Raw genomic sequence first — 9,773 nt, forward strand, 5'->3', positions numbered from 1 at the left:
AGGTGGCTCCATCAATAACTGAGCCACTATTTGAGCCACCTGACTTGAACCCGGGATATCCTTAAAAACGGATCCACTCAAAGTTATCACAATCTACCGCAAAGCTACTCTAAATGCAGTGAGACATTTGCAATTGTGTTGTAATAAGTGGCTAAGCAAGGTTAACAACCCTGTTGCAAACATGCATTCCTAATCCTCTTTCAATATAGGATTTCAGTTTACTGGTCATATTCTTGTTTCATTCTTGTATACATTTACGGCCTTTGCATTGCATAAAATGCCTTAAGATCCTAGTGACACCAAACATTATTTTTGTTGGTTATTATCACAATGTCATCAAATATCCCTCAAAGAAAAATCCATCTATAATTCTATTTAAAATCCTCAATGTGCATCTTGAGCCTCGGTCCCACAGCCCAAGGGTTTGGCATCCTCATATAATGCTCCATTTATGCTGATAATGATCCTTAGGGGATATGCCAGGAAGATATTTCTAACGTTTATCGGGGTCTGTTTTACTGGCAACAGCAGTTCAGCCTCACTATGTGCATCAATATTCATTACCCGAAGCTAATGGCCCTGTAGTATAAGTGAAGTTACACAACCTTACTTGAAAACAAGAAGAAAACAATGTCCATTGATTCAATTCTAAAATATTCTTATGTTGCCCTAAAATGTAACAGTGATTGCACAGTACGGGGCATTTTCACAGGCAAGGTGGTTTGCTGTTCTAAAGAGCTTACCATCTAATGGTTGTGTAGCGATGGCTGGTCCAGCTATCTCTCTACCTTCCCTGTCATGTAAGTTCTAGTAAGAAACAGACAGTGACAGGCTGTCCTATGGGGTTTTCCCCCTCCTCGTGCTGACTTCCTGAGTGACTGGAGTGGAGATGACACAGGGATCTGTGATAGCCAATGGTGGTACAGATACTGGGAACTCCCTCTTTGAGCTTCAGGAAGGAAGTGCCTAAATTATAGAATGAAGTTCAGCCCCTTGGGGGTGAGTCCTTCAGTAGTGAGTTGTGTTCCAGGCTATCCCTTCATGGGGTAGGAGGTCTCCTCGTCTCCTCCCGGCTGGGAGTGAGACGTGCTCAGCCCCTCATGAGCTGAGTGCATAATTTAATTAAGCGAGGCCTAACCATTACCCGCAGGCCAGTACCATCCCGAAGCCAGGGATCTACCTTATCAACTGGAGCATACGCTGCAACGACACCAGCAGTGGCTTCTGTAATAAAGATCATCCTCATTTATACTTCTGGGTCCGCTGCAGTCTGTGTGACGAGAGGTATTGAGAGTAAGGCTGCGGTCCCAGTGCGTTCTACAGCGCACAACACCGCCCCCCAATCAGACCGGGCCCAGTACCTACCTCGGCGCACATATGGCAGCGACAGGTTTTTTCAAATACAAAAAAATTGTATTTGGAACTCGCGACGGAGGCGTGGCCACACCCCCGCCGGCGGTTCAGCCAATGAGGGCGGACCAGCTGCGTGAGGTCATGGCCACGCCCCTGCAAAACCCCCGCCACGCCCCCTGCTGTCGCAATCTCTCCCTCTCTCCCAAGATCGCTGATCGCGGGGTGGCGCTGTGCACGCGATGCCCCCCCCCCCACCCCCACTGGGCACGCATGCTACAGTGCACACTGGGACCGTAGGGTTAGGACTGTCATAGCGGGGACCGCCTTAAGCCCCCTATGTCTGGAGGCACTGTCACCACTGTACCCCCACACCATCGCGGGCATCTCATCTCTCCTGTACCTCACAGGTAATCAGCACTACAACTAGCAGTAGCATAGCCATGATTCCCCAGAGGGGGGGTGGGAGGAGGGACATGCGCTACAGTTGTTTCCAAAGTGAAAAAGTATTTGTGCTTCCTCTGTAAGTCCCTTACCTGGTCTCCAGCGGCTTCTGGCGATGCATTGCATAGCAACGCGACATCAAAAGACATCATGATGTCAGAAGACGCCGGAGAACCGGTAAGAGAAGGAGGGCGCGAGCAGTAGGGGACTAAAAAGTTTGCGCATCCCTGCTCTAAAAGCTATCACAACCTACCAAGCGTCTGCATTTCCCCTGTGTCGGTTCACAGCTATTTCTACTTAATTCAGACAACAACAAAAAGCCAAATCGTTGCTTTTAGTGTGGTTAGTTTAGTTTAAGGAAGCCAATTAGACAGCCCCCTGTCTCCCTTCCTTTTATCTTTATTGGCTCTCTAGTAAAGATGGAGTGAGGTAAGGGTAAACACTCGACTGATAAACATTCCTTAATTTAATGGCTCCTAAAAACTGCAATTTGTAATTCATTCATTAATTAATTAACCTCCCTCACCCCCCACTAATTAAAATTGGCAAATATTTGCTATTAGCATGTTTAGATTTGAGTTGGGAAGTCAATTAAATTCCTTACAAAAAAAAGTGTTCTCTGGCCAGCTATGTGGGATTGCACCTTTAAATCCCATTGCCACCTGGGCCCAGCCCCAATACACCTCAACTCCGAGCTTCGAATACAAAACGCCTTGTGCTGTATGGTCTTGCATCTTTTTCCTAGTGATCAGGGCACCCCTTCCTCCCTCACACCCTTACAGTATCGCCGCCGTGAAGATCTCGCCACGCCGCGAGCTGCGAAACGAGCGGCGGTGAAACGCGGGGCCACGTCAGATCTTGCAAAGCCAAAGAAAACGGCTGCGGTCAATGGCACGTTCCAATTGTAATTTCTTTATAATGACAACAAGTATGGTACTTCTCCGGCAAACAGATGGCGGGCGGCTTCTATTTTTATCCAACTCTCTTGGAATTCTCAATAGAAATCAGCTCTGTCAAATGGTAAGTACACCGCACAGCGGACAGTCCAGTGACTCATTACTCGCTGGCAGTGCCGCTCATTTTGCTAAAGTATGGGATAGAATTTTAACCCTTCGTGCCAATTGATCCCAATTTGCTGTCGGTCCTTCCAGCCGGAACCGATTTAACCCATTTACTGCCAGAATGGATGGAAATGCATTGCACTGAAATGTAAGCCTGTGTTTACTAAGACACTTTCGGCTCTGTTTGTTGTTTTCGGATATAGCGCTGACAGTGTACGCAGCGCCATATATATCCTTTTTGCAGATACAAGTCCCTGCCCCATAGAGTTTACATTCTATACTCACTGCACCACACCTTTAGCCTTGAAAAACACCTTATACTCTAGCTGTAACCATTCTAGTCCTGCTCTATAGGAGTTTAAATTGGGTTAGATATATATACACTGGCGACACACTTTATTCGAGCTCGGCTAGTCCCACGAATTCGGGTATACCCGGGTGTATTGAGGTTTGTGACTGTTTTCTGCCCAAGTATATTGGGTTATTTTCCAGGCAGGGATTGAAGCATTTTATTCCCGCTGGCTGCAATACTGCACAGTATATATATATACTGCATTACAATTCATGAATTTATGCCATCTGGTAGACACGCAAAGCATTGCAGCCTATTAAATCCTAATCATTAACATTTAACAGATCAGCCGCCCGTAAGCCAGGCATGAACCCAGGCTGGGAAGGCAAACGCAACGGGGCTTGTCAGAGGTGAGGAGCGGCGCATTCCAGGTATCTGCCAGGTACATACTGGGTATTTGCTCGAATAAAGTGTGTCGGTGCAGTACATGGCTGGGCTCAGTCTCTAATATTTTTTCAGGGTGCTGGGTCCGCGCAGGCTTGTTCCAGTCTCTCCTACCTGGTCAGGGTGCTGGGTGGGTGCAGACTGGGCTCAGTCTCTCCTACCTGGTCAGGGTGCTGGGTCAGTGCAGGCTGGGCTCAGTCTCTCAGACCTGGTCAGGGTTCTGGGTCGGTGCAGGCTGGGCTCAGTCTCTCATACCTGGTCAGGGTGCTGGGTAGGTGCAGGCTGGGCTCAGTCTCTCAGACCTGGTCAGGGTGTTGGGTGGGTGCAGGCTGGGCTCAGTCTCTCAGACCTGGTCAGGGTGTCAGGTGTGTGCAGGCTGGGCTCAGTGTCTCAGACCTGGTCAGGGTGCTGGGTAGGTGCAGGCTGGGCATGCATATATGCAGATAGAATAATGATGGGTGCCAGGAACTTGTATAAAACAAATAAGAGCTTTATTTGCATCCGTTAATAATGCCGCCACACAATACAGACTGACCTTCAGACATTAACTGGTGGCAAATAATATGGTTACGCTGTGCTTCTTCCACTGATGGCTCTCACTCCTACACTGGGGAGGTACGTACGCTTGTTTCCTTTAGTCCTAGTTAGATTGTCAATCTCCTGCATAGTGTCACAAGTGGGCCTATGGTGGCAATACACTCTGCCCTCTGGAATCAGTGTCCTGTCACTCTGTGTACTGTGTACCTCATACGTGCATATTGGATTAGGAGTTTTCTTAGGAGCTTCCGGTGGGGCCGATCCGATTATGCTCCTGAGATACTACTCTGAGAACTCCCTGCTGAGCACATGCTTACTCCTCTTTCCAAATGAGAACAATATTGGGCCATTACTGCTGGCACTAACTGTATAGGGCACGTTCCTTAACGGAATATAATGGTGACAGGACATCTAATACACAGAACCATACACAAACATATTTACAGGACTCACGGTGAGGTTCCGTCTTAACTCTGAGGAATCTGTTTCTAGAACTATATTTACCCTCTGTATATCTCTTTCATCTCTATGAGTTTAGCATTCAGACACTACACTTGCTGACAATTTGAGGGACATCTGATTAGTTGATTGCTCCTCCCGGAAGGACGAGATTTGTGAAACGCATGTTGGGTAATCACCCCAGATTTTCCAACAGGGTCAGAGTGTACTGCTGATATCTTAAGGTTATCATGGTCTCTTTAAATATTAGTGGATTCTTTTGGATGCTCTGGGCTTTGATACAGCCACCTATTTCCAAACGCTCTCCACATTAATTTGAGTCTGTCTGCTTGTTTTTGATTTTTTGTTACCAGGTATACTGTATGATGGGAATAAGTGCTGGTTTACAGTAAATAACCATGGTTTATGATCTATGGTATTATTCCATGCTCTCTGTATGTATTCAGATCATCAAAAATGTCCCTATATGAACTTTGCCGTTATATGTCTGTGTTTGTTTTCATTCTTTGTATTTCATATGTCCATATTCCATATATTTCATACATACATACATTTTCACTAAACTATTTTTTTTAAATTAATTGTATATAGTTTTAAGAAACCATTTTGCTTTAAAGAAATGAGAAATAGCTACTAACAATCAGCTATTCAATAAATGTAATGATGTTTTCTAATGTTTGGGTGAAAAGGATATTTGTTCTAATCTCTAGGCACCTCATAATGACGAAAGAGAAAGAGGAGAGAGAGAAGGGCTTCCAGCTCACTTTCTATTTATTCAGGTCGCTCTGGCAATTTAATCAAGCAGGATAAGTACCTGGGCGGGAGGGAACTGCCGGAATCAGATGGCTAATCTAGTTCCCGGACAGGACTGCCCACACGTACATCGATACATGGATACATTCAACAGCTCCCTTTCACCGGGTCATACAACTAGAAATAAAGGGCAGGTCACTCACCCACCTCTGCCTACTCTTCTAATCTAAACTATTTATTCCCAACCCTTAACAAAACTGGGAAGGGGAGAGGGAGTGGTGGGTCTTTGTATAGAAGGATCTAAGACTGATTCCTAAAGTGCTGCTTATGTCAAGCGTCCATATACTACATAAAATACATAACACCTTCGTCTGACCCCAGACCAGGCATGTCTTTTTTGGAGTGAGTTACAGTAACTGGAAGTCATTCACACTAATAATTTGTACCTGCAGCGTCCTCACAGACTTAACGTCCTTTAACGTCCCTCACATGTGCTAATTAAGTTGGTTGGGCCAGCCAGGTGACTTTGTAAAAGTATATAAGTAAACTCCCAGCAGCCATAGCTGCCTGCAGCCATGCTCTTAAGCAGAAATGCTTTTAAGTAGAAATGTTTAAAGTAGTGATGAAGTTTAAAAAGGAAGTTCAAAAAGAAGTGGAAAAGTGGACAACTCCTGCTCCTTCTGATTCCTGCATTTGATCTACGCTGGGAAGGAGGATATCATCCCATACTACACATCTCAGTACTTAACGCTTGCTGTGATGCCGCCTTTACTTTTTATATTTGCTGTGACTTCACTTCTTTTCAAATTGTGCACTTCCTTCCACCAGCCTCTTTATGTCTCTAACTCTATTCATATATCTTCATCTCTTTTTTTTCCACCACTTCTCAGTTCACATGAACTCCTTTCTTACCTGCGCCCTCTGACAACCCACAGCTATACCCCCTGCACTAAAACACACCCCTACAAATCCTCCTCACACACTCTCTATCCATGCTTCTCCTCCTTGCTTCTGGGCATATCTCTCCCAATCCTGGTCCCTGTCTTATTTCTACATGCTCTCGTCCTCGCCTCCCACATGCAACTTCTACTCCTTCTGGTGTCAACCCCTCCAACCTCATACCCATCCCCTGCCACCCTCCCTCCTCTCTCTCGTGCCCTTTGGAATGCTCACTCCCTTTCCAACAAGTTCCTCTCTGTGCATGACTTCTTTCTCTCTCTGCTCCTATTTGCTATAACTCACTCAGTCTGACTCTGTTCTGGAAGCTGCCCTCTCTTATGGTGGCCTTTCCTTCTCCCACACTCCGCGCCCTGATGGCAGGGGTGGAGGCGTGGGGCTCCTGCTCTCATCTCTCTGTCGTTACCGAACCCTTCCTATTCCTCCCTGTCTTGCTTTTCCCTCCTTTGAGGTTCACACAGTCCAGATCTTCTCTCCTCTCCCTGTCCACGTGGCGGTCATCTACCGCTACTCATCCCCCTTCTGCCTTTCTCTCTCAATTTGAATCCTGGCTCTCTTTCTTTCTCTCCTCAGACTCCCCTGTTCTTCTCCTTGGGGACTTCAATTGCCACATTGATGACCCCTCTCTCCCTTGGGCTTCCCGCTTTCTCTCTCTAACCTCTTCTTTTGGCCTTCAACAGTGGACTGAAGCCAGCACCCACAAGGATGGCCACTACTTAGACCTGGTTTTCACTAAAAACTTCTCTCTCTCTGATTTCTCCATTTCCCCTTTTCCTCTCTCTGACCATCACCTCATTTCATTTTCTCTCTCTCGCTTCTCTCCATCTCCATCTCACCCTCATTTTTGCAGAAACCTGCGCTCTATTAACCTACAAGCTTTTGATGCCACTTTACACTCCTCCCTCTCCTCTCTCAGTTCTGCTTCAGACCCTGACAACCTGGTCAGGAACTACAACTCTGCCTTATCTTCCGCTTTCTCTCTGCTGTCCTCGCCCTTCTAACCCCAGACCCTGGCTAAACTCCCACACACGCATGCTGCGTTCCTCCACTTGTTCCTCTGAACACCTCTGGAGGAAAACTCATACACTCGCAGACTTCATTCACTACAAATTTATGCTGTCCTGTTTCAATTCTGCCCTCTCTCAGGCTAAACAAACCTACTTTTCATTACTAATCAACACACACAAGTCTAACCCATGCCGACTCTTTTCTGTCTTTGACTGTCTACTCAGACCACACTCGGCTGCCTCCTCTTCTTCCTCCATCTCACCTCTGGACTTTGCTGACTTTTTTAAGGAAAAGGTGGAATCCATACGTCAGAACATCCCATCTGTTGCCTCCTCCCATCCCACACCGCTTCCCAACTCTCCTCCTGCCTTTCTTGACTCTATTTCCGCTATCTCGGAGGAGGATGTATCACTGCTGATCTCCTCGTCTCCCTCTACCACTTGCCCTCTTGATCCCATTCCCTCCCATCTCTTAAAACCTCTTGCTCCTACTATAATCCCTATGCTCACACAGATTTTTAACTCTTCCCTCTACTCTGGTACCTTTCCATCCTCCTTCAAGTATGCAACCGTTATACCATTACTCAAAAACAGCAAGCTTGACCCTACCTGTCCTTCTAACTATCGACCTGTCTCCCTCCTGCATTTTGCCTCCAAACTACTTGAATGTCTTGTATTCTCTCGATTGCTACACATCTCAACACCTATTCTCTTCTAGACCCACTACAATCTGGCTTCCGCACTTCTCACTCTACTGAAACAGCCCTCACTAAAATAACTGACGACCTCCATGCTGCCAAAGACAGGTCATTACACTCTGCTCATATTACTCGACCTCTCTGCAGCATTTGACCCCGTGGACCACCCTCTTCTCCTTCACATTCTCCATACTCTTGGTATTCGGAACAAAGCTCTATCCTGAATCTCCTCCTACCTCTCCCATCGTACTTTCAGTGTCTCTCTTGCTAACACCTCCTCCTCTATTGATCTCTCTGTGGGGGTACCCCAGGGCTCTGTGCTGGGACCCCTTCTCTTTTCTATTTACACACTCTCTCTAGGTGACCTAATCACATCTTTTGGGTTTAAATATCACCTCTATGCTGACAACACACAAATTAACCTTTCAACCCCTGTCCTTACACCTGCTATACAGACCAAAGTTTCTGAATGCCTCTCTGGAATATCATCCTGGATGGCCATTCGCCGACTGAAACTTAACATGGCAAAAACAGAGCTCCTTATTCTTCCTCCCAAACCTGGCCCTACAACCTCCTGGATGTCTTGAGATAATACATAACCCTTGAAACCAGTGAAACAGGTCCCACCAGTGAGGTTTGAGCAAGGGGTTTGGTCATCCATTTCCTTAGAATCACTTTTCATTTACTATATATTGATTTCATCCACTAAGTAGCGCCTGTCTTTCACCTTTTTCCTCACAATATTACCTACTACCTCCTTCCACATTACTGTTGGAAATACGATCATTCACCCAGTAACCCAAGCACGCTGCTTAGGGGTGACACTCGATTCCTCTCTCTCATTCTCCTCTCACATTCAAAACGTTTCTAAAACTTGTCGCTGTTTCCAGAATCACTCTACTTTTCCTAAATCTGTCTCCGCGTCTCCCTGCTGAAATCCCTCTCCTGGCTTCCAATCAAATCCCGCATCTCACACTCAATTCTTCTGCCCCTCCTTACATCTCAGCCCTAATTTCTCGCTATGCACCATCCCGACTCTTGCGTTCTTCTCAAGGATGTCTTCTTTCTACCCCCTTTGTATCTAATGCTCTCTCCCGCCTTAAACCTTTTTCACTGACTGCCCCACACCTCTGGAATGCCCTTCCCCTCAATACCCGACTAGCACCCTCTCTATCCACCTTTAAGACCCACCTTAAGACACATTTGCTTAAAGAAGCATATGAATAGCACTGGATAATCCTGGACACATGATACATAAAGCTTGGCCCCCTGCAGATGCACTTACTAGAATTTCCTCCTACTGTCTCTGTATGTTCCCCTACCTACCAATTAGATTGTAAGCTCCTCGGTGTAGGGACTCCTCTTCCTTAATGTTACTTTTATGTCTGAAGCACTTATTCCCATGACCTGTTATTTATATTATTTGTTATTTATATGATTACAACATATATTACTACTGTGAAGCGCTATGTACATTTATGGCGCTATATAAATAAAGACATACAATACAATACAATACTTAAATGAGTGAGCCTTACTCTATGATAGCAGATGAGGTTGAAAAAAAGACACAAGTCCATCCAGTTAAACCTATGTGAAATTTAATCTGCTAAGAAACGCATCCTATATTTATAGGGTCTGCAAACAGAAATCCTCACTGAAATAACTGCACTGAAAGCCCCATTGGGCCCTAAATCTCCAATAATGGCAATTAGATTTCTCCCTGGATCGAAATCCTTCCTATGTGTAATTTATATGGCATGTCCCAGCA

This window comes from Ascaphus truei, chromosome 21, assembly GCF_040206685.1.
Source record: "Ascaphus truei isolate aAscTru1 chromosome 21, aAscTru1.hap1, whole genome shotgun sequence".
Classification (NCBI taxonomy): Eukaryota; Metazoa; Chordata; class Amphibia; order Anura; family Ascaphidae; genus Ascaphus; species Ascaphus truei.